Source organism: Pteronotus mesoamericanus, unplaced genomic scaffold (genome assembly GCF_021234165.1).
Source record: "Pteronotus mesoamericanus isolate MK-2021 breed Mesoamerican mustached bat unplaced genomic scaffold, CSHL_Meso_final contig_56, whole genome shotgun sequence".
NCBI classification, from domain to species: Eukaryota; Metazoa; Chordata; class Mammalia; order Chiroptera; family Mormoopidae; genus Pteronotus; species Pteronotus mesoamericanus.
In genome coordinates, this window is record NW_026555201.1 from 29,098,497 (window position 1) to 29,124,905 (window position 26,409).

A 26,409-nucleotide genomic window follows, 5' to 3' on the forward strand; every position below is an offset into this window, starting at 1 on the left:
TTCTCTGCCTCTACTATAGAAAGAAAAGATTTTCCTAGCTTGCCTCTGGGAAAGCAATGTGGTCTGCATTTGTATTCTGAACTAGACTAAAGGAAGAAGCATTGAAACAGGGAATTACTCTATGTGCCTGATTGGATTGCAGCTTTGGGAGCTGCAAAGTGGGTTTCATGCTAATAAAAAGAGCAAGGAAGTGAGAGAGATTATATACTTCTTCACTGTGGGAGAAAGGTAACATCTAGGACATTAAATGAATGGAAGAATAGTTTTCAGCACAGCTTTGTGCCTTTTTATCTTAACTGCCTTTCTAACATACTGAGCTGAATATCCAACCCTTGGATCCAAATATGGAAATATTGTTGTGCCATTTTGGAGTAGCTTTTAAAAGTCTCTCTATTAAATATTCAGTACTACAGAGCTAAATTTTTTAAGAAAGAAAATGAATTACAATTATATTACTGCACTGAATTTTACTATCACAAACCAATTTTTCCTACTATGGTAGCATAAGATACAAATTAATAACAGCAACAATAATGACAGACATCTTGTTACTGGTAAAAATAAAAGTTCTGATAATAAATGGAGATACACTTAACCTAAAGTTTTCTCAGTTTGTTTCAACATATAAGTCAATAGTTTTAAGTTTGTCAGAGTCTGTAAGATTCTTTGTTTAAATGTCTTTTAAGGATGGAATTTGGGTACTAATGTAACTGAGCAGACAGGGGTACATTTACATGGCGTCTTGGTGCATGGCCCAACAGTATTGGAAGAAACATGTTTTTATTTATAATATTCCAACCTTGGGGTGCCTGGGAGCACTTCAGCTTAGAGCCCTGTTCTCCCAGGAGACCCAGCACTTCCCTTGCGCCCCACCAGCCTATAAGGCCAAAGTCCCATAACCAGAAGTTCCCCGTTTCCTTATTTTAATTTAAGCCAGCTACACAGACAGTTCTCCAGTCCCCCTGGAAGGTACAAAGGCCACCATCTTCACGTGGCAACTCTCTCCTTCAGGACCTGGGGGACATTGTCATCATCCTCCATGAAATAGTCCAAGAAAACATGTGCCATGTCACACTGGATCATGGTGAAACCCGGAAAGGCACAAGTCCCGAGAAACCAGATAGAGTCCAGGTTTGCAAGGCAGTGGTCAATGTCTTCCAAGGAAAAGTCCTTGATGGCTTCTGAGTCAGCTAGAGTGGGCACAATTAAAGTAGCAGTATGTCTCCTTCCGTACTATACCAGGCCACATGGTAGGATCTTGACTACAAACTACATAGCTGCTTTTTTACTTCTCCCTTCTCATAGCAGATCAGCTTCACTACAAATTGCCTAGCTGCTACATCATGGCTCTTTGTCCTATACGCTCACTCCACCCTGGTAATGAGACAGGCATGGCTACCAGCAGCATGGCTCCTTCCTTCCCTACAAGCTGCCCACCCTTAATTTCAGTCCTGACCCAGAGCCTCCTCTGTGACCTTTCCTCCAACTCCTCCCACTATGAACTGTATTTGCCAGTTTTGGGTATAGTTTACATTCTTTTGGCTGCCATTCCCAGTTAGGGCAAGAGTGACTCGGTGACTCAGGGGAAACTGCCTCCCCTGGCTACTTCACATCAGGAGTTGGAGCCAGGATATAGTCTGAAAGTCAGGCCCATCTTGTCCCAAGGACGTAGCACAGCTATTAACACAGCTATTGAACTAGCTACCAAGTTGCCATAATAATGCAAAGTACCTTAATCCTATCATCCCTTCTCTCCTATTCCCCAACCAAAGTTTATGGAGGCTTTGGTGGTGCATCAGTCTACATACCATTTCAATAATATGGAGTATATATTTGCAGAAGAAAATAAGTGTTAATAGCTTATGTTTTCCATTAGTAAACAATCAATTTTACTTTAAAATATATTTAAACTACGATAGGAGAAAAATAGATTTATTTGTGATACTATCTTTCAGAAATGAATGCTGTGAGTATTGTGGAAAATTCCTTTAAATCAATATTATATTCTTATCATTCTGAATTTCTTGGTATATGTTATTTATGCAGGAAAAACTCTTTCCAATGATAAATCTTGCTTATTCTACTTTGCTTTATGATATAAGTATTTGCACATCAATATAAACTTTTTGTAAACCACGAAATATTGCTTTTGTAAATATAAAAAAATTTAATGTCATTATGGTTACTCTCGAAGCTCTGCTATAATTTATTTAGTCTTTATTTTGGACATTTAGTCTTCTAAAGTAAGCTTTTAAAATTATAAGTGATGCTACAATAAACTTTTCTACTTAAGAAAATCACTGGGCAAGAGGGCATTGGCATTGTCAAGGTCTCTGATAAACAGTGACAACTCATTCCCCCTTCATTTGCCACAAATACCGGTGGCGCCCACTGCGACCCTGCTTGTGTGACAGGAGGAAACTCAGGGCTGTTTCCTGGGTTGTCCTTGAGCTTCCCTCCCACACATACTCGAAAACCTTGGTGGCCTGAAATACAGGGTCACAGGAAGGTTGATTCTTTGACCTTTCAAAATAGCTGAAGAACATTATAGCAGTAACCATAGTATTGAAAGGAAAACTTAATTTTCAAGAATCCTGCTTTTTAAGAGAAGAAAAGAATTCATCACAGGGAAAAACTCAGACACTGGGACAATACATGAAGTGTCTGCATAAGTGTACACGCTGCACAGAAATATATGTAAGCAAGGCCTAGGACGCATGCCATCTCACTCACTTATACCCGCTAAACTCTATGCCCATTTCAAATGCTTTTATTTCACATTCTACAGGTTTTAAACCAATTATAACTTTTAAATTTTAATCTAATTTTATCTTTAAGGAAGAATGAGAGTGGCTCACAGGAACATTTTCCTTGGACCATTCACCTTCTCAGAGAGAGTTTCATCCTCCCATAGTAACATAAATGCTAACAAAAGAAAAGAATGTGGTATGAGATGACTTGCTCATGGTAATCATCTGACAATTGAGCGGTACATATTATTGAATTGAATACTATTTTTTACATAGGTAATTGGTATCAAGACAGTATATATATGTAGCCCAAAATTGAAGAAAGGGAAATTAATTTAATAATAAATTCCATGAACATTTCCCAGTGAATTGCTAAAGATAGGGGAAGATTTTCTATTTGTGATTTTTAATTCTGCTATATTGTGAGTGCTCAACCAGCAGAAAGTTATAATTGTCAGGATAAGAAAACCTCTTTATTATGATGTGGTGTGAGTATACATTTGGTGGGTTTAAAAATGTGTTCATATTCAGTGGGAGGCAACCACACATTGATGTTGCTCTCCCTCTCTTTCTCCCTCCCATCCTCTTTTTCTAAAAATAAATAAATAAAATCTTTTTAAAAAATGTTCAGATTCACAACAAAATATAACCCCATTTATTTTTTAAATAAAATTTTTGTATCTTTATATAATTCATTTTCTTTTTAAAAAGCCACAGGAATTGGTGTAAACAATGTAAGATCTTCATTTGATGTATCCAAATAAAAAAAATTAAGCTTTAATACTACAATGTATTGGGTCATTGGATGTGTCATATTGTTTTTTTAAGCTGTTTTTAGCGTAGTGATTACTAACTTTAAAGTTTTTATAGAAAAAAATGCACTTTACTTGAAAATAAAAATCTAAAGTTCAAAGACTAGTATATTGAGATATCATTTTCTGTTCTTTTTTGAACTATGATAAGAAAGTCAGGGTAGCAGAACCTATGTTGAAATGCATAGAAACTGGAAAATTTAGCTCCTCACTTAGAAAATGTTCCAGAGAGCTGTATCTGTATTATTATGAATTGACCTTTAGCAAAAATCCTTTGAAGATTCTTTACTGTAAATGGTTTGAAAATAAACAGATTTTATAATCAATATGTCCCAAACTGAAAATTGTTTTCCTCCTCCTCCACCAAACATGTTTCCTCTCCATTGTTTACCATCTCATAGTTAGCACCATACATCTGATTGCTCCTGCCTACAATCTGGCAGGCGTTCCTGGCACTTGCATTTCCCTTCCTTTCCCACAGCCACCAGTCTTTACTTTTACTTTCCACCAGCCATTCACATCCATCCACTTCTCTATATGCTCCAAATCGCTCTGCCTGAGTAGACCATCTGAATTATTGCAAGCCATCTGCCTCCAGTATTGATTTTCTTCTCTGTTATTTGTACAACATAAACAGAACTATTCTTCAACCTTCAATCACAATCATATCCTCCTGGTTAAAACCAATTAGCAGCTAACTATCTATCTTAAAATAATACCCAGATTCATGGCATGGCTTATAAAGAGTCTTGATAACTATTTTTTACCCTGAATTCAGTCTCATTTCTGGTATTTCACACAATCACTGGCTCCCAACCCTACTTTCTTTACATGTCCATGATTCCACCAATTTTTCCTGTTGTAAACTTTCAGCTTCTAAGATTACATGAACTTTCATATCCTTGGGCACTTGCACATACTTTTCTCTGCCAGAAAAATTCTTGTCCTGCCAGGAGAATTCTAATTCCTCACTTTTGACTATCTTATCTTGATTCATCCTTTAAGTTAGTAGATTTGAAGAAATATTTCATGAAACAATGCCTATACATTTTATGTGCAATGGGTTTTTATAGTTTCTATTCTCTTCTACTCGATTTCCTAAATTAATTTTACAACCTCCAGTTTGAAAACATGCTTAGAGATTATTTTCTCTAGGTAGTCTTCCATGATCCTTTTAAACTAGCTTGATGCTCCTTTTCTATAATTATACTGGACTTTGTACTTCCCATATTATAGTCCTTGGCATATTTTGGGTTATTATTTATTATTTTCTGTTCTTCTAAAGAACATGTACACAGAGTAGACACCGTGTTTGTCTTCCTTCACATTCTGCATTCTCCATGAGTACCCAATCTGTCATATGTACTTAAAAATTAAAGTTGAATGATTTAATAATTTAAAAAGTGAAATTTTGATCTTTTTTAGTTAATCACTGAAAATATCAAGTTTTTAAAAAAAAATCCTAAGTAAGAAACCTAAGGGTGAGTGATTTCAAACATGTCATCAAAAATAAGAAAAAAGTAGAAGAATGTTTTAATAAACTACTTAAAAATTATAGTAAAGAAAAGAGAAAAACTGTCTGTTTGTTAGTTATAAGGATGGCTATCACCTCCGGTTACGTGTGGGTTATGAACTGCAAAATGCCAACATACACTGGGAGGATATCCTGAGAGTAATATATTATCTCTAGCTATTGTTCCACTGGAATGTGTTCCAAGAGAAATAAGACATGTTCTTTAACATTTAAAAGTTAAAACAATTAGTCTTTCTTTTTATAAATACCACTTCCAAAAAGCTACATTCCAAAAGTATGAGTCAGAAGGACATCATAAGTTTATTTACTTTATATGGTGCAACTTGCAAAGACTTTTTATACACATTTGTGACCATGATTTTAGCCACTTATAACTCTGCTTTAAATTTTAATAGTGAATTGAATGAGATAAGAAAAGGTAGAGAAACCTTCAGCAATTTGAGAGGTATCTCTTTTATGGTTCATTTTCATTAGCTGAAACACTAAAATACAATCCATGTATTTCTACTTAATATATTGCCAATATATTTTTTCAAAAGAGCTTTATAAACAAGTGTTTGCTCTCCAAATAATACAGTCACACTTTAAATAACCCATTTGTTGTGTTAAGGCTCTTCCCACACAGTGCACGGAGAGATGAAGCAATGCAATGGAATGTATATAGTCCTACATTATTTTTTTTTCTTAAAGTCACTATGTACTGTATATGCGATATTAATTCAAATTTATTTTTTTCATATAATAAAATGACTTGAGAATGCCAAACATGGAAAAGTTTATGTTTAAGGAAAATTCTTTAACTTTCAGCTAAATAATAATGATCTCATCTGTATCACTTGGGATAATCTTTGCTTCAAGGAATGAAAACTTGACTGAAACTTGTTTAAACAACAAGGAAATGTATTATCTCACATAACAGATATCCAGAGACAAGTTGGAATATAGGTTTTCTAATTAAGAAATTCAACAATAATTTAAGTGTGTGGTTTCATTCAGTCTTTCATATCTGCCTTCTTCTTTAGGCTGGTGGCAACAAGGCTGCAGCATTTCTTATACAATAATGTCCAGAAAAAGAAAAGAACACATAATTTGTTGTATATTTGTTAGTAGTAAAAAAAAAATTTCTCAATATCCTCTCTACCCAAGCAAATTTTTTTTCCTCTCACACATCTCATTGGTGAAAATTAGGTCGCATGCTTTTTTGTGAACCAAGAGTTAGCAAGGGGAATGAGACTGCCTTCAAACCAATAAGGCTTATACTTGGGTTGGAGCTCAAGTAGGCATTCTCTGTGCCTTACGGCCAGTTCACAAAGAGTAGCTGTCTGAATTTATTATCCAGGCAAATAGGCATAAAATGTAAGGTAGTATTTTTATGTCCTTGACATCACATTGAGGAAGATTGATAACTTTCCAATTTTTTACTGTGCTTTATTTTGTTTGTAGTCTACAAATTTACAGAGTATTCATCATATTTCACTTTATGTATGAACATATTCAAAACCCAAATAAAAATTGTTAGTGAAAAAAATAAATAAAAAAAAGAGTAGCTGTCTGAACACAACTTGAGATTTTGGGGAAGGAATATTAAGAATAAATGCTGGTAGGCAAAAGAAAAAAAAAATAGGATGCCTGCAACATTGTTACAGTGTTACATATATATAGTGTTATATATACAACACTAAATTATATATATATATAGTTACATATAACTATATATAACACTAAGACTTCATGTAATTAATATTAACTACACACAGACTTTTGCTTTTTGTAAAATGCTTTAAGTTTCATTAAGGTGAAGAAATTATTGTTTTAAACATAGTTAAGGAAATCATTATCTCTGTGCATGTTAATATTAATTATGGGTGTGTGTATGTGTGTGTGTGTGTTTTCTGCACCTTTAGGTTAGCTTTTCTGGCCTGTGGGCAATCAGTTACTAGTGAGAAAGGAGAATAATTAGATCAGTTGAGAGAATAATTGATAAAGGTACTAAAGTCCATGGTAGAAGTTTAAACTTTATTGAAGAACCATTGTTAAACTTATATAAATGATTATAGGGTTATGTAATTTTATGAACTAAACACCAGAGTCAGAAATTTCTTGCCACTCTTCTTCAATAGAGCAACACTTATCTTGTTTATTCCATACATTTGAATCTATGTTTAGCTCCAATTGTTGATTTTCACCTTCTGATAAGAAAAAAGTGAACTTTTGAAAAATGACCTCCTGATTCCATTTTCCCCTTTCCCATATGCTTGGCTAAAAGCAAAATTGAAATTGCAGTTGACCCTAAAAAATACACTGGGATTAAGAAACTGGCCCCTACGCAGTAAAAAATACACATATGTCTTTTGACCCCTTCAAAACTTAGTTTTCCTTTGATATACACTGGGGATTTGTTCCACAACCCCTGTGAATACCAAAATCCACAGTCACTCAAGTCCCCCATATAAAGTGCTATGGATCGTTGCAGTCAGTGCCCCTCATTCACAAACTTACAGCCACTAATCCAAAGCTACAGGTATTTATTTTTTAAAATATACCTGTAAGTAGACCCATGAAGTTCAAACAAGTGTTGTTTAAGGGTTGACTGTATAAAATGAGAGGGTGATACTGGAATATTCTTTCAGTTTAATTTTTTGGAGTATTTTTATTGTTTTAGCAATAATAAATATTTATATATATATATATATATACACACACACACGAATTTCTTCTACACCATTCATTACTCCTTTGATGGACACTGAAGTCCGTAAAACAATAATGATGAAGAGGAAAAAAAAGACTTTTAAAAATAGAAAGGTCACTCACCTGTAAAATGTAAAGATTTGATTAAATGATCTCTGGTCTCTTTTATGTATAAATTTTGATTATTGCATCTAAGTCTGATTAGAAGAGAAAAATAATATTAGGTGTTTTACTTTTATCACTTTTATTCTGTCAAGTCAATTTTGAAATTTACATTACTAGATGATTTATGCTTTACATAAAAAAATGAATTTTAGCCCAGTTGATTTCAGTAAATTAAAACTAAGAAATAGGAAAAAAATACCTATGTTTAATTCATGATATTGTCCAAGATTCCAAAGTAAGTGTAAAAAATAAAGTTATATTTCATTTAATATGGAGTATATTGCAATTACTACCTATACTCATAATGTTGTTGTTCTGGGGTGGGTGTGTGTGTGTGTGTGTGTGTGTGTGTGTATGTATTAAACTGAGCATTAAAAGAAATATATATAAATTATTTAGTTTATTTTTTACTCTTCTTTTTATTCTTTAGTTAATTAATGGTAAATTCAAGTTAACATGACTAAGATATTTACAAGGATATGTACTTTCCTTCTTACTTCATCCAGGTAAATTCTTATATTCAAATTTTTCATCATGAAGTCATTCCAAAAGGTTTACTGTTACGTGACTATCTTAAACTGCCTCCAACAAAATATCTTTTAGAGCCCTTTACTCCTTCTTCCTAGCATTTACTTGTTTATTTTATTGTATGAGCAGAGTCTGTTTCCCCCACTAAACTGTAAGCCTTTGGAAGACAACCACTGCATACTGAGCTTATTATTGAATATGATCTAAGGGCTCCTCAAATTTTGGGGGTGAAGCAATAAGAGTGAATAAAAAAAGAAGTTTTACATTTTTTCAATTTGATAATGGTTTTGTGCTGTTCTTCACAGAAATAATCTGAAATAGTAAAGCTATAATGGACAATTTTCTAACATTTAAAATTTTAATGTTCCAGCACCCTGAAAACAAATCACCAATAAATGCTAATATAAAGGATATATAGCAATTTAATATTTTATAAATTAAAAAAAACTATTAATGTCACCTCTTCCTTTTCACCTTTTATTTATCCCTACCTCACACTTACACAGAGGAATAATTTGGTCTTCATTATTTCTTTAATTCATCCATGTCCTGCTTTTCCTATTCTGGCTTATTTAATTTCTTTTTTTTAAATATATTTTGTTGATTATGTTATTGCATTTTTCCCAATTGTTGCCCCTTTTCTCCTCTCTGCTTTTTATTCCCATTCCCTCCAGCAATCTGCCCCTTAGTTCATGTGCATGGGTCATGTATATATTGTATTTTGCTGTGTATAATGCATACTTTTTGCCCAAATTTTTAAGGGAGAAATAAGGATGTGCATTATACATGGGTAGTACTAATTCCATAAATTTCTTACTGCTACATAAAATTTCTTGTATCTTGTATCTGTTCTTGTGCTTTGTAGTTATTTGTTAAAATTTCTTGTACCATAATATGTTCAAAAATAAATGCTAAAATTCTTTTATAATACAAAAAGCAAGTATCTAAATATAAATAAATAAATAATTGAATTAAAAATTAAAAGAAAAGTTTTTTTTCCCTGAAAGTTTGGGCCAAAAACATGGGTATGCATTATACACGGCAAAATAGGAATAAGTTCTTTGGCCATTCCGTTTCCTGTGCTGTTTTTGACTGCCCCTCGTCTATTTTGTACCTACAAATTTGTAATTCTTAAGAAGTAATTTGTACTTCTTAATCCCTGCACCTTTTCTCCCATTCTCTCCCTTCCCTTTCCCAGCTGAGAACCCTCCAGATCAGTAGTTCCCAACCTTTTTGGCACCAGGGACCGGATTCATAGACAAGTTTTCTAAGATGGGTAGGGGTGGGGTGGGGGTGACAGGAGGCAGAGCTCACGCAGTAATGCAAGAGATGTGCTGTAATGCCGCCTAAGCTTCACCTCCTAGCCTGCCACTCACTTCCGGCTGTACTGCTCCTGGTTCCGAACAGGCCACAGAACCGGCCTGAGGCCCCAGGGGATGGGTTTCCCTGCTCGAAATGATTGTCGTATGTATGATTCTGTTCCTGTTCTGCTCCTTTCCTTAGTTTGTTTTTTAGATTCAGTTGTTGATAGTTGTGAATTTATTGCCATTTTAATGCTAATCTTTACTCAAAACAGGAGAAGACTGGTCTCATAGGTCCCTTGTTTCTTTCCTGATCCACTTATTTTTCATTAATGTTGCTGGAATTATTTTCCTAACACACATATCTGTTTAATATTTTCTTTCCTCTTACCCAGAATTAAGCATGAAGCTCATTTTTGGAATGGTTTTAAGAACCAACCATAATTTAAACATCTTTTCACCCTTTTTACTCTTCTGCAAGTTTTAGACCTTACATGTTAACTACATTCAACCCTTCATTTACTTCCACATCTTTTATTCTTTCAGAACTGTTCTTTTCCCCATGACTGTTCACAATACTAACTCCTCATTCCTTAATGCTCAGTTTAATGTTTTTTCTTTATCAAAGAGTTCTTTAGAGCAACAAACGCCAGGAAAAAAGACGCAAACATCAGATGACATAGGCTGTAATTTCAGACTCTGTACCTGTATGATATATTTTTAAGAGAAGACCTTTATTCTTTATTAAGATATCATGCTGGAAGTTATGAAGACTTTCTGTTGGAGTGCATTTGAAAAACAGAATAGCTTTAGTTTAATAATTTGCACTGCGGAGAAAATCATTAAAGAAATTCATATCAAAATCCAAGCATTAGTTCAATGTCTTGTATTTGATCCCATGGTCTTCATAGGAAGGTCTTCTGCAGTAGAATATGCATCTATACAGCCAATATATTTATGGTTGCTTGATTTCCTTACCATTACTCCACAGCAATCTTCTGGTATAATCCCACATGCAAAGCCTGCCTGTGGGGCCTGTTTGTTGTTGGGATCCTGCTCTGCCACCCTGAATGCCTCTTGCTGATTCAAGATTTCCTCTTTGTGAATAACCAACTTGCTCTACCATGAGGAGGAGCAGCCCCACAACCTCTGGATAGAGCAGCATCCCTTACTCTACCACCCCTTCCTCTAGCTCCAACGTGAAAATCTTCGTAACCATACTATGGATCTTCATATCTACCATGATAGTTATAGTAATCATAGCCATAATAATCATAATAATATTAATATCCATAATATCTGTAGGATATCCATAATCACCTATAACCACAGCCTTGACCGATTGTTGGAGGCAGCATATGAGGTACACCATTATAGTAGTAATCATCATAGATTTGATTCTTTGCTACTTGCCTCTGAGCTTTTCTTTCTTTTCTTTTCTGATCTGGTAGCTTAGTCAAAGAAATTTCCATATTTTCTCCCTCCAAGTCCTTGCCATTCATTTGTTCCACAGCATTGACAGCACCATCTCTCTCATCAAAACGAATGAAAGTATAATCATATAGTTTTTTCATTCATTCTAGTTTCCCAAACTGACTAAATGCCTTTTCTAAAATCTTTTCTGTTACTACATGGGCAAGGTTGCATATAAACAGCATGTTTACCTTTGCCACAACCTCTGGATCACGATTTTTTATAGGAACAGCCCATTTAACAGTTTCAGCATTTCCCCAAACCTTGACTTCACCTCTGATTAACCTATGACCTGCCTGAGCAGCTATATTATGATCTTCATATTCAATAAAGCAAAAACCTCTTTTTTTTTTCTTGCCATCTGGTTGGTGGTATGAAATGACATCTTTAAGACCCTCTGTTACTCTACTAAATTCTTCAAGAATTTTTTCTTTGGTTTTACCCTTAGGAATAGAACCCACGAAAAGCCTGTTGTTGGCAACTGAGATGCAGATACCAATGTGTTTTCCAGAACAAATTTCATGATTATTATATAGTTTAACAGCTCCCTAAGCTGCTTCTTTTATACTAAATGTAACTAACATATAACCTCTATTGAGATCTGTGAGTGAATCCATCATCATATGAAGATCCCATATAGGTCCAACTTTCTCAAATAATGGAACAAATTTGTCCTCAAACAGATCTTGGGATCTTCCCCACGAATATCTCTGTGCCAACAGAAGGATACTGACCTGAATAAATGGAATCTAGAGGTGGTCCCCCATACTTCCTCTGTCCAGCGGTCATATCAACTGTGTAGCATGTTCATTCCAAGAGAGCCTTAATTTTTACCTTACCTGGTCTTTTACTAGGGTGTGCTACTTTGGGCCCCTGTTTTTCTCTCTGCCTGTATCTTCATGACTCCACAGAAAAGGCAGTTTTGTTCCAAATATTAGAGAGATCACTGTTTTTAAACTGGTAAAGAACTGACAATGTGCCATCTTTATTGAGTTCTTTAAAAGCTTCGATAGTTCTTCCATCTAAATCGCTGTGTGCAGCCAGATGAGCGGGTGCGTGCTGGGCTGGTCCGAGCACTGTGACCGAGTCGCCTCTCCAGGCAGTGTTTCGCGCTCCTGTGCCTATGTGATGGGATCTCGGAAGATTCTTTGTTTTATATAAAACTCAGTTGCCACGTCTGTAAAATGAATATTTAAGATAAATAAATAAGAAAGAATTCCTTTCTTCTGTCCATTTCTTTTTTTTTTTAAGTTTTTTTAATCTGTCCTAAAGTTTTTCTTACATACATATTTTAAAGCCAGTTCTGTATTTTTCTGACTTCACAGGATTTGTGAAGAAAATTTATATCAAACACATTTTTAACATCTCATTATATGGACACATAGAAGATATATAATGAATTCTTGTTCAATTAAAAACAATATATTTGGTCCAATCAACATATCAATACATATTGATACATGCCAAAATGAAAGTACTCAAAATACTTTATTGACAAATTCTAAATTCATCAATTGAAGGGTCACTTTAGAATATATTTTTTTTATTATTCACACTTTTTATGAGTTGGATTTAGTACACTAAACAGAACTTCAACATTGTTTGTCTGTTTTCTGTCAAATCTAAAATCTTCCAAAACTTTTATAATACATATTCTTAAATTCATCTGTATATCACTTTTCTGAAAAAAATATTCTCCCTGAATGATATTCTATAATATTCTTTTTTATTTTATGAAATGGTATATTGCTTAACTTTACAATTAATATGGTTTAAAGTAGTCTCGAACATAAGGCAATATACCTTTCAAATGACAAATGACCGTGCTGAGGGGATTCTCTATGGTTGAACATAAATGAAATTATCAAAGTAACAATAACTATGATTTTTCAGCAAACTAGAAAGAGCAAAAATACCACAAACCTCAAGAAATGGCGCAGAAAATGGCTATTTCTTTTTCCATTTATGCCTTCAGAAACAAATCAAATGCAAGCTCTAGACTTATTTTGCAATGACTATAATATATTATTTTAACTGCTGGGAAAAGTTATGATTAGATTTAGCTAAATACTATAACCATATTGGGTATGATAATAACAATAATAAATGTTTCTGTCTGAATAGAAGTTGTGCTAATTATTGAAGAGTACTCTAAATTACAGCATTGATAATCTCCTATATTGATATTTCTTTAACATAAGACATTTGTTTGTATATCAAGCCAAGAAAATTTGAAGACCATTTATAATATGTATTATTCTAATACGTGTCATTGCTAAGTTACTGTAGAGAATTCTTAATCTGACCCACCCCAGCACTCCTAGTCCTTTGTACGGTCTAGGCTTATGAACAGAATCCAGGCAGTGTACAGAAAAAAGAAAAGTAAAGGTACAGGCGCAGAATTTCTGACAGATGTTGTTTCTAGTTTCCATTTTTTTCCCCCACGGTTCTGATTATTTGCCTGTCTTCGGGCTCGATTAGCCACTGCTGTATTCTTATACTAATGCCTCCACTTTACATAAGTCAAGCTATTGTCCATTACTTACAGTCAGTTCTAACTAATATATTCACTGTGTAAGTACTTTAAAGGATTAGAGGAAATGTATTTTAAATGTTTGAGCAGTGCTTTGCACGCAGTCAGAATGCTTTCTTATGATAGTAATTGCCCACATTTTAGAATATCTATTGGTTTACTATGGAACTATTTTTTTTTTTAATTTAAAGCTAGACTATAGAGTTCTGTCTGGATGTCTACTCAAAAATTACCAGCAGTAAAACAGACTGTTGTTACTAGAGATTTCATAATACTTTAAAATTGACATTGAAATGCTGGTAGGGAAGCAAAAGGCAACATCTTTACCTAGTTTTCCTGAATAAACCTTCTTTTCTTAGATGATTCACTTTAGTTTTATGTTGCTGCTAAGCGGTTTTATGACACAAAGATGCACCAGGTTTTATTGTATGTATTCCCCTTGTAGTGTAGGAACTTTAAGAGTTACTGTTAATAAGAGAAAACTGGTTCTTATTGCCAGCATAGTAAAGAATTAGAGACCAGCAAGTCTATAAGCAAGTCTACAAGCGAGCAAGCCTGCCAGCCAAGTTTATTAGTGCTAATTTCTAATGGAAGAACAAAAGCAAGGGTGGCAAGAGCAGGGTGGCCAGGCCAGAGATTGGGTGTCAAAAAGGGAGTGGCCAGAGGCCAGGTGGCCTAGCCAGGGGCTGACAGGCCAGGGACCCCTGTGTGGCAAAAGGGCCAAAAGAGAGAGTTCTTTGTTCTGAGGACTTTTAAATAGAAGGTGGAATGGGGGTGAGGGAGTTACATTTTGATTGACAAGTAAAGGTGGTGCCAGCTTCCTTCCAGGGAGACATGACTACTAGAATTTACATACGTGTGGGGGTCTGTTAGCCAGAATCCTTACCTTGCTCCAGACTCTATTTGTTCATTTTGTATACATGATTGGAGGTAGGCAGTTAACCAAGCTTGTTTTATGGGCCTTTTCTTTGGACACTGAAGACCCATCCCCCTTTCATGCCTTGGGATGAATACACAACCTCAAGGTTTTCCTTTTCCCAACTAGTGGAGACTTTCAAAGGCTCCCACCACCCCACCCCCACCCCCACCCCCACCCCCATCCTCACCCTTGAGACCCAGTACTATCATAGTTTTGCTTGTGTTTGGAATGCCTGGCACTCTTATCGAACCAGTCTCAGGACCACTGGGACAGCAGGTGAGACATATCTTCCTTTGTTTTAACCTCCTGTATTAAGTTCTTTGCCAGATTGCAATGGTAAGCGCCCTGCCTTTATTTCTTCTCTAGGAGCTCATTCTTTGCTGTTACGTAAAGTGCTAAAAGGTGTTGCCTGGAAACCAGGATGCTAGCCTGGATGCATGGTCCGCAACAGCAGTGCAGTCTCAGAGTTCTTCCTATACTATCTCCTGCATCAGTACCTTTAAGATCCCAGAGTTCTAGCAATAAAACAGTGAAAGTACATGAGTGTGGTGACTCTCCAGGTAGTGCTTCATGCCCCTGAAATATAAGAGAAATATAGATCCCCAGAGACTATAGTACAATAGCAAATAACTACACAACATATACCAACCAGGTGACATCCAAAATTACTATAATTTGATTCAGTTAAGTATTTCTAATGAACCTTCTATATGACAGATAGTTCCTTAGAAACTATAGCTTTAAATGTGAATATTAAAAATACTTTAAGGACCTTATAGTCTAAATGGGAAGACAGATAAAAATAACTAGAATGCAATGCATAAATTCTATAATAGAGCTCTAGTCAATAGGTAATAAGTGGGAACATATATTAAAAGGATTCAATTTCTGTTAGTCAACAGTAAGCTGATTTTTAAGTGGAAGAATTATACTTTCCTTACGTACTACACCTTAGTTGTATACTTATGGTCTGCCCTCCAAAATCCCTGCCTGTTGGAATAAAGAGGTGCTTTCTGCCTAAGACTGATGCCTTCAGTTGATACTATAGATAAAACCAAAATTGTAAGCTAGAAGTGTTTAAAGAACACAGGGAATAATAATTGGGTTTGAGTATACAGGAGTTACTATTTTTTAATATGAATATATTGTAAAATGTTTTGCCCTCTTAAACTATATATGTGAATAACTTTGATAAAAATTCAAATAATTTTTAAAAAATAGAAAGCCAATGAAATCAGACTTAAGAGGTGCCAGGTACAGCCCTCCCCCCACCAAAAAGTACTATTTTTGGTTATTCTGAAAATGTTGGCAATGATATTGACCTTCCATATAGAATGAAAAGAAAATAAGTTTTATTTGTTTCTCAAAGAAAGGCCATCTCAGAAAGATGTAGGACTAAGGTTGGATTTACTCATAGTAATATATTTCTCTGATTAACATATAACAGAATTTTAGTAGGTATATGTTATCCAAGTTACATAATAAAAAAATAACTGAAATGATTTGTGAATAATTCAGTCCTATTACACTGATCATTATTCATTAAAAAATAAAGCCAAGATATCTGGATACCAGAAACCTGGTGAATAGCAGCTGATGTATGGTGAATAAAAAACAAATTGAAGTAAAACCATTAGATGATTGAGCTAGATATTGTGATTAATTTTTAAGTGCTTTTTACTTCATTTAAAACTAGAGTGAAAATTATATTTTGACTCTGGTATCTGTTCAGATAAACCCAATTTACCAAACTATCCAAGCTTCAACTATAGGGAAGAATCTACACAGTTAATTGATCCTCCTCAAGAAAGGAACATAAAATGTCAAGGTCATTAGAATAGCTTAAGTCCAAAATTTAACGTGACATAAAAAACATTAATGTGTCATGTTAATATAAAATTATTGTAAGATTAGCATACTGTCAATAAAATATAATTTAGATAACCATCAAAAGTGATTTTTTTGTTTTATAAATAATGCGCATTTATTTTTTTCTCATACATTACTTTTGTTTTCATATCTTGCTACATAAAACATAATGGATATCTAATAAAACAAAGCCTTTTCTAATAACGTGGATGGATTAGAAGTAAAACATGTATTAAAATAAATTTAAAAACCTTTAGCTATTTGCTAAGTTTTAAAAAATCTCATCTATTTTTTAAGAATCGCTACTTATTTCATATTTATTTACACTGAGATGTACTTCAGACTTAGAATTAAGACATTATTTCTATGCAATTCATGAATAATCACTTATTAAAATTACTATAAAGGTAATGTGTCTAGCAAATGAATGCTGACCAATGTGAAACTTTAATGTTGCTTTTTTCTCTGTCTCTCAATTATGGTAAGGCAAATACGAATGGAGTTTTCAGTTTATTCCTTTAGCAGATACACTCTAAGGTGTTTTCCATCATTTTCAAAACCTAATACACCTTTTGAATGTTGGCGGAAACTGCAATAGCTTCTAACCAATTGAATATGGCAAGGGGGATTGGATGTCATTCCTGTAATTGTTATATTGCAAAAGTGACAGCGTTTTTCAGATATCATTATGGTTCTTAACCAGTTTGAAGTAGTCAAAATTGAGATTATACTAAGCAGGAGGTTTCACCTAATACATAAAAAGGTGAAAGATTTATATGATCTGAAGAAAATCCAGAGTATCCCCTAATATATAAAAGAAGGCTTAGGCTTTCCCTGAAGGCAGACACTGCAAGTGGGAGAGACTCTTTCTGTTTTTGGTTTGAAGACATAAGGTGCCAGGTATTCTACCATCTCACAGGGGTGTCCAAACTTTTCATGTCTCTGGACCACACTGGAAGAAGAGTTATCTTGGGCCACATGTTAAATACATTGCAACATGTAATCACACACACAAAAAAATCTCATAATGTTTTAAGTAAATTTGTGATTTTGTGTTGGGCCGCATTCATAGCAGCATGAGGCCCACAGGCTGCGAGGTGGACACCCCTGGAAGAGGAAATAAATTCTGCCCAAGTCAGGGAGAGCCTAGAAACTCATCCAGTCCTATCCCAGGCTCCCAATAAAAAAGCCCAGCTGACACCTCACCAGACTCTGAAGAGAGGTCCCAGTGAAGCTGTGCCTAGACATTCGTCCTACTGAAAGTCAGGTAATAAAATAAGTTTTGTTTTACAGTGCTAATTCTTTGGTAATTTGTTATGCAGCATGTAAAACTAATACAAAGTCTCTTAATAAAAACTCCTAAAAACAGACCATATGTCTTTACATTTCCAAAACAACCTTAGCTTTTAAAATGAACTATTTTAATGTTTCATCAGTTCTCATTGTAATGTCAAAACAGTATTTTTTGCTGCTAGGCAACCACTTTCCTTAGTAATTTCTGCTTACAAATATTTAATATTTTTCAGCTCTTTCTCATTGTTTAACACATGTTGGTCAAAAAAATTGAAAACATAAAAGCTATGTGCAGAAACTCCATAGTTTTCATTCACATTTCTTTTCTCTTTCCTACTAAACTTATTTCTGGATATTTCTCCTGCTGCTCACCTCAGATGCACAGCACATCCCCCAGGCCATTTCACTTTGATTTTCATTCTGTTTCTGCCATGTCAGTTAGATTTTAATGCAGAATGGCCGTAATATTATTTTACTACTTATCAGTCTGAATGAATTTCCATCTGTTAATAAATACTGAGATACCCAAGGCAGGTCTGTGCACTGATTAATGAAACTGACATGGCCCTGGCTGGTATGGCTCAGTGGATTGAGCACCAGCCTGTGAACTGAAAGGTCGCTGGTTCAATTCCCAGTCAGAGTACTGCCTGGGTTGCAAGCCATGTCCTTGTTTGGGGGCATAGGAGAGCCAACCCTGTCGTCAATGTATCTCTCACATATTGATGCTTCTCACTCTCTCTTTCTCCTTCCCTTCCCCCTCTCTAAAAATAAAAAAATAATTTTTCTTAAAAAAAGAACACATGATTTTGAGCATTGTGTTGGTTTCTAACCACATGACCTTGGAAAAATTATTTAATTTTTATGGAACTCCACCTTATTATTTATTAACTGGGGAAGATAAGGTCTTTATCATATTAGTAATGTGATTAAAATTCACAAAATAGTTAGCAGTGCCCGGCACATATTAAGAGTTCAATATATACTAATGATTTCTAAATACTTACTATTTATAAGTCATTGTGCTTGTCTCTCTCTCCTGCTCCCTCTTCTGCTCTTTCAATAAAGAGGTACATTTAATTATCACAGTAATTATCATAGTAAGAATGCAAGATGAACTTCCTTATTCTTATTATGTAGATGAACAAATTGAATCTAAGGAAATTATGGGGCTTCTCAAGTTTGCATAAGTAGTGAAAGTCACAACTAAGAAATGAACCTAACTCTTTTTAATTCCATTTTCATTACAATTACTTCATCTGTGTCCTCTCAACACCCTAAGGCTATACCCCTGAAACAATCTATTTGGAAACAATATTCAATTAAAAAAAAAAAGAGTACATGTCCCAGGGAAATTTCAAAAACTCAAATAATTTTAAACTTGAAATAAATATATCTGAAACCATGTATGTAGCCCCTTTTATTGACTTTTATTCATTAAGAAACAGATTCAATTATTGAAAGGCTAATTCAGATTATTAAATTATGTAATGTTTGTTTGCTATTATCAGTGTAGTTTCACACACAGGTATATATACAGGGATGAGCAAAATTAGTTTTATAGTTTTTCAGATGGAAAATACAATAATTAATAAATAACAATATAAGAATAAACTCTGTTTTGCACACTCACAGCTGTAAACTTACTTTTGCTAACTCTTTTATTTTAAATAACTTTAAAAAAATTGTCCTGAGGAAAAAAAACCATGAGACAAAATAAAGAGAAGATTTGAAATTTACTATTTTTAATAGAATTAATTAATTATATTGTTTGTTTGTTTTTGAGCAGTTTACGTTCACAGAAAATTTGAGTGGAAGTACAGATATCTTCCATGTAACCCATGACCCTCAAACCTCCTTCACTATCAACATTCCCAGCCAGAGTATTACATGTGTTAAAATTAATGAGACTATTTTGGTACATCATTATCAAGCAAACTCCATAGTTTACATTGGGATTTACTCTTTTTTCTTTTTTTAAGATTTTATTTATTTATTTTTAGAGAGGAGAAGGGAGGGAGAAAGAAAAGGAGAGAAATGTCAGTGTGTGGTTGCATATCAAGCAACTCCTCCTGGGGACCTGGCCTGCCACCCAGGCATGTGCCCTGCACTGGGAATCCAACCGGCGACCCTTTGGTTCGCAGGCCAGCCCTCATGACAAATATGTAATGACAAGTATACACCTTTGTAGTGCCATACAAAATAGTTTCACTGTGCTAAAAAGAGTCTGTACTCTGCTTATTCATCCTTCTCTTCCTTCACCTCCTAGAAACTACTGATCTTTTCACTGTTTTCATGGTTTTATCTTTTCTAGGTGTCACACAGCATGCAGCCTTTTCAGATTCTTTCACCCAGTAATATGTGTTTAAGTTTCCTCTATGTCTTTTCAAGGTTTGATAGCTCATTTCTTTGTTTTCAAATTTTTTTATTTGATAGCTCATTTCTTTTTAGTGCTCAATAATATTAAATTATTTAAATGCACCATTTTATTTATTCATCTACTGAAGGACATCACGGTTGCTTCCAAGTTTTGACAATTATGAATACAGCTGCTATAAACATCAATGTGCATTTACGAGTGTGGACATGTTTTCAAATCCTTTGGATAATTATTAAAGAGTATAATTGCTGGATCATATGGTAAGTGCATGTTTACTTTTGTAAGAAACTGTTAAACTGTCTTCTAATGTGGCTGTACCTTTTGTACTCCCACCAGCAATGAATGACAGTTCCTCTTGGTGCACATATTCAACAGTATTTTGTAGTGTTAGTGTTCTAGACTTTGGACATTCTAATAGGTATATAATAGTATCTTGTTTTAATTTGCAATTCTCTAGTGATATTTACTATTGAACATCTCATCTACATTCCTTCTTTGCCGTCTGCATATTTTCCTCGGTGAGATTTTTTTTTAGGTATTTTGACCATGTTTTAATCAGGTTGTTCATTTTCTTATTGTTGAGTTTTAAAAGATCTTTGTATATTTTGGATAACAGTCTTTTACAATATGTGTCTTCTGCAAATATTTCATCATTCTTTTGTTTGTCTCCTTAGTTTCTTCACAATGTCTTTCACAGAGAAGATGCTTTATAGCATGTTTCAATAAAGTCCAGCTTACCAATTATTTCTCTTATGGGTCATGCTTTTGTTGTTGTATCTAAAAAAGTATAACCATAGCCAAGGTCACCAGTTTTCCTCTTGTTATCTCCTAGGAGTTTTATAGTTTTGTATTTTACTTTTAAGTCTAACAGTCCATTTTGAGTTAATTTTTGTGAAGGGTATAAAGCTTGTAACTAGATTAAATTATTTTGCATGTGAATATCTAGTTGTTTCAGCAGCATAAAGACTGTCATTTCTCCATTGTATTGCTTTTATTCCTATGTTAATAATCATTGACTACATGTATCAGGTTCTTTTTCTGAACTCTCTATTCTGTTCAATTTGTCTATATGTCTATTCTTCCACCAATGATACACTTCTTGATTACTCTAGTTTATAATATTACTTAGAATAAATCTTGAAGTCGCATAGTGCTCAGCTTTGTTCTCCTTCAATACTGAGTTGGCTATTTTCGGCCTTTTGACTCTTCATATAAACTTTAGAATCAGTTTGTCAATATAAACAAAATTACTAGCTGGAGTTTGGGATTGCATTGAATCTATAGGTGAAGTTAAAAAGAATGAACATATTTACAATATTATCTTCTCATCCATGAGCATGGAATACATATTTAGTTGTTTGCTTTCTTTCATCAGAGTTTTGTAGTTTTTAAATAAATATGTACATATATTGTTAGATTTATACTAAAGTATTTTATTTTGTGGGGATGTTAATGTGTAAATGGTAATATGTTTTTAGTTTTAAAGTCCACCTGTTCTTTCCTAGTATAAAAAAAGTGATTTACTCTGGTATATTAACCTTGTATCCTGCAACCTTATTATAATTACTTATTGGTTCGAGGATACTTTTTTCCCCTCATTTCTTTTTTTTTTTTAATTAATTTATTTACTTTTTAAATACATTTGTCTCTGCCTTCCCCCCACCTCTTTCCCTTGCCCCCTCCCACCTTCCCTCCCTCAGCTCTTCCCCTTTGGTTTTGTCCATGAGTCCTTGCTATATGTTCTTTGACTTTCCCCTTCCCTTCCCTTTCCCTGCCCCCCCTTCCCTCTTGTCTCTGAGAATTTTCCCCTCATTTCTTTCAGATTTCCTATATAGAAGATTATACCATCTGCAAAGACAGCTTTATTTCTTCTTTTCCAATCTGTATGTCTTATAGTTCTTTTTCTTATCTTATTGCATAAGCTAGAACTTTCAGTAAAATGTTGAAAAGCAATAGTAAGAGGAAACATTCTTGTTCTGTTCTTGAACTTAACAGGAGCACTTTGAGTTTCTCACCACTTAGTATGATCTTAGCTACAGAGTTCTTGTAGGTATTTCTTATTAAATTGACAAAGCCACCCTCTATTTCTTTTGCTCTGAGTTTTTAATCATGGATGGCTGTTGGATTTTGTAAAATACCTTTTCTGTTTCTTTTGATCTAATCATGTGATTTTTCTTTATTTTGTTGATATAATAGATTACATTAATTGATTTTGAACTGATTTGTATATCTGGGATAAATATTACTTGGTCATGGTATATAATACTTTTTATACATTGTTGGACTCAATTTGCTTATACCTTGTTGAGGACTTCTGTGTCTCTGTTATGAAATATATGATCTGTAATTTTATTTTCTTGTAATACCTTTCTCTGTTTTAATCATAAGGTAAGGTGACCTCACAGAATTAGCAAGTTTTTCTTGTGCTTTGTTTTCTAGAAGAGATTGTAGAGAATTGGTACAATTTTTTCCTTAGACATTTAGTAGAATTCACCAGGGAACCCATCTCTGCTCAGTGCTTTCTGTTTTGCAAGGCTATTATCTTAATTTCCTTAGGATAGGTAGGTTTACTTGGATTGTTCATGTCATTTCATGTGAGTTTTATGATATACATTTACAATTAATCTAAATCCACTTTCTGAAAGCACTATACCACCTTATAGGTAGCGTATCTTATAATAACAACATATCCCAAAATTTTCCCTCCGAACACTTTTATCATTGCTTTCATTCATTATACTTTTTCTTGCCTGGGAAGATTTTTATCTCTCTTAGTCTAAGTGATAGCCTTGTCTGGTAGAGAAATCTTGGTTGTAATCCTTGTTTTTCATCACTTTGAAGAGTTTGTGTCAATCCCTTATGGCCTGTAAAATTTCTGTTGGGAAATCAGGTAACATCAACAAACAGCTTAGGTAGGGACATAAAGATAAAAAGTGCAATATAATATTATGTAGAGTAAAAAATTCCCTAAATACTTGCACATAATAATTCTCTCACTTTTTCTCATTCTGTGTTAGGAAATCAGAAATAAAATTTAGGTAAATTTCTTTATAACATGATATCAATCTCTCAATAACTTGGGTAACTACTACTACTTTTTTTTACAAAATGGAATATCATTGTGATTAGACATTTATATAACTTACAAAGTGATCCTACCAATAAGTCTAGTATCCACCAGGCATCATACATAGTTATAATATTATTGACTATATTCCTTACACTGTACTTTAGATATCTGTGACAATATTGTAGCTGCCAATTTGTACTTCTTAATCCCTTCACTGATTTCACCCAGCCTCCTAACTCCCTTCCCATCTGGCAACCATCATTTGTTCTCTGTATCTATGAGTTTGTTTGTGCTCTGTTTGCTCATTTATTTTGTTTTCTGGATTTCACATATAAGTAAAATCATACAGTATTGGGATGGCCAAAATGTTTGTTTAGTTTTTTTTCCATAAAATAAAAGATGCATTTTTTATTTTCATAAATAACTTTATCAATTTGGATATTCTGAGTAAGCCAGGTATCTCCCATGTGGTATAACATTGTAGCTTTCAATTACATCACAGTTTAATAGCTATCAACTTCAACTCCGACCATGGAGCAACATCCAGTGAGAAATCTTGAGCATAAAACTTCGCAAACCACTTTTGACTCATTTGATCAGTCATAGAAATTTCTCCACACACTGAACAATCTTTTTTTGCTTTTCCGCTGCATTTTTACCTGTCTTGAAATAATAAAGCATAGTATGTTGAAAATGTTATTTTCTTCCATCTTCAATATTAAGATGACTATGCAAAAATTCACCAATTTTGATAAGATTTTTAAAATGCACACAGATATGACAGCTGTCACAATGCAATCTAACAAACTTGTTTCAAATGAACTTAAAGACAACTAAACATTACTAAAGCTATCTTACAGAAAAAAACAAGTGAACTTTTTGGCCAACCCTATATATGTCTTTCTCTATCTAACTTATTTCACTTAACATAATACCCTCTAGGTTCATCCTTGTCACAAATTGTAAGATTTCATTTTTAAAAATGGTGAGTAATAATTTCTTGGGTATATCTGTACCACTTCTTTATCCAATTGTCTTTTGATAGACACAGGTTGCTTCCGTTTCTTGGTTATTGTTTGTTTATTTTGTTCTTTTGATTTTATACGTAAATGAAATCATATGGTATTTGTCTTTCTCTGTCTGGCTTATTTCACTTAGCATAATAAAAAATTGTGATACATAAATACAATGAAATACTAATAGGCCATAAAAAATAAAGTCTTACTGTTTGCAATAGCATGGATGGAACTAGAGGTTATTATATCCTATTATACTCATTTAAAAAAAATTTTTTTTCTCTTTTTGTTCATATTGATTTTTTTCCACCACTTTGTCTTCTAGTTCTCTGATTTTGTCCTTTGCTTCAGATGATCTACTGTTGATTCTCTGATATATTCCTCATTTCAGTTGTAGTCTCCATTTCTGATTTGTTTTTGTTTTTTTTAGATTTTCTTTCTCATTTCTTGAATTTTGTAGATCCTTGTCGAAGCTCTCACTGAGTTTGTCTATTTTTCCCCTAAGTTTATTGAATATTCTTATAACCAGTGTTTTGAACTTTGAATCTGATAGATTGCTTGTCTCTATTTCATTTAGTTCTTTTCCCGGTGGTTTGTCTCATTCTTTCTTTTGGCCATGTTTCTTTACCTCCTCATTTTGGCTGACTCCCAGCATTTGTATCCCTGTAGATCTGCTGTATCTTCCGGTCTTTGCAGTGTGGCCTTTCTTAGCAGGTGTCCTGCATGTAGGCTGAGTGGTACATTCTCCCTGGCCACCTGAGCCGGGTACTCTGGGGATGTTCCTTGTGTGGGTTATATTTATACTCTTATTGTAGTTGAGCCCTGACTGTTGTTGGCACTTCAATGAGTGCAAACTGACCCTCAGACTGATTGACTACTAGTATATTCTGTGACTATAATAGACATGCTTCTATGTGGGGACTGGCCCAAGGAAGTGGATGTTGCTTTACCTGGGCTCTGGTGCTACCTTTTGTGTGTGTGTGTTTGTGACACTAATTGGGTGGTACTCTGATGTGGTCTTAAGACTGCCACCAGGTGTGTCGGTTCCGGGGCCTCTTGGGAGGGGCTCCAGTTCAGGCCAAGGTCAGCTGCTGGCTGTGTCCAGCCAGGAATCACTTAGCAGGAGCTATATAAAGTGATCTGCAGTTGGTAGCTGCCTGTACTGGACTTGGAAGCACCTAGGAGAGGCTATGCTGCAATCCAAAGCTGGGTTTCAGTAGTGCCCAGCAGAGGACTGTTTAACAAGAGGTACTTGCACACCTGAGTCCAGCTGCTGCTCATTTTGGGTTTGTGAATCTTTGTGAGATTTTAGAAAAGTCCTCAGCACAGGCTGATGCTGGCCACCTGTAAGGAAAAGCTGCTGAAAAGGCTCATGTTGGTGCATGAGTTGGTGAGGGTGCTCAAGCGTGGGAGAAAGAGGTGTGAGGTATTAGCTAGGTTAATGGAGACTCAGATTTGGTGTCTGTTTATGCCTGTAAATTGGGCAGGGGCAGGGGCAGGGCTCCGCAAAGAATCAATGGCACCTTCCAGCAGTTCTGTGGCAGAAAGAGCGGCTCCTCGAGCCCTCACCTAAGCCAATCAATTCAACTTCTTCCTATTTGCCTCAGACTTTTTTGAGCTGGTGTCTTCTCCCCGAAGCTTAGGGTGAGTGTGAGTGCATGGCTTTGTGCTTGGGCCCTTTAAAAGGGCACCTGTATCTAAAGCAGCCCTCCATCTGACCCAGATGGCATGCCTGCTGATTTTCACAGCCAGATGTTGTGGTGACTTCTCTTTTCAACATTGGTGTTCTGGACTTAGGAAACCACTGTGGGGGGTGGGACTGCTCGCTCTTCAAGATGGATCTCCACAGCTGAGATATCTCTACTGATTTTTAGCTGCCACCCATGTTGTGGGACTAGCATTTTTTGTGTCTCTGCCCCTCCTACCAGTATTAAAGTGGCTTCTTGTTAATATTCTTAGTTATGGGAGTTCTGTTCAGCTGGTATCCAGGTGGTTCTCAAGGACTGTTATTATAATTTAGTTGTAATTTTGATTGGGTCATGGGAGGAGGTGAGCACGGCACTTACCTGTTCTGCCAT

At 34.7% G+C, this 26,409-nt stretch overlaps 1 pseudogene; it reads right to left on the minus strand.

The window, feature by feature from the left end:
- Positions 1-987: 987 nt before the first annotated feature.
- On the minus strand, positions 988-26,409 carry LOC129075746 (heterogeneous nuclear ribonucleoprotein Q-like; annotated as a pseudogene).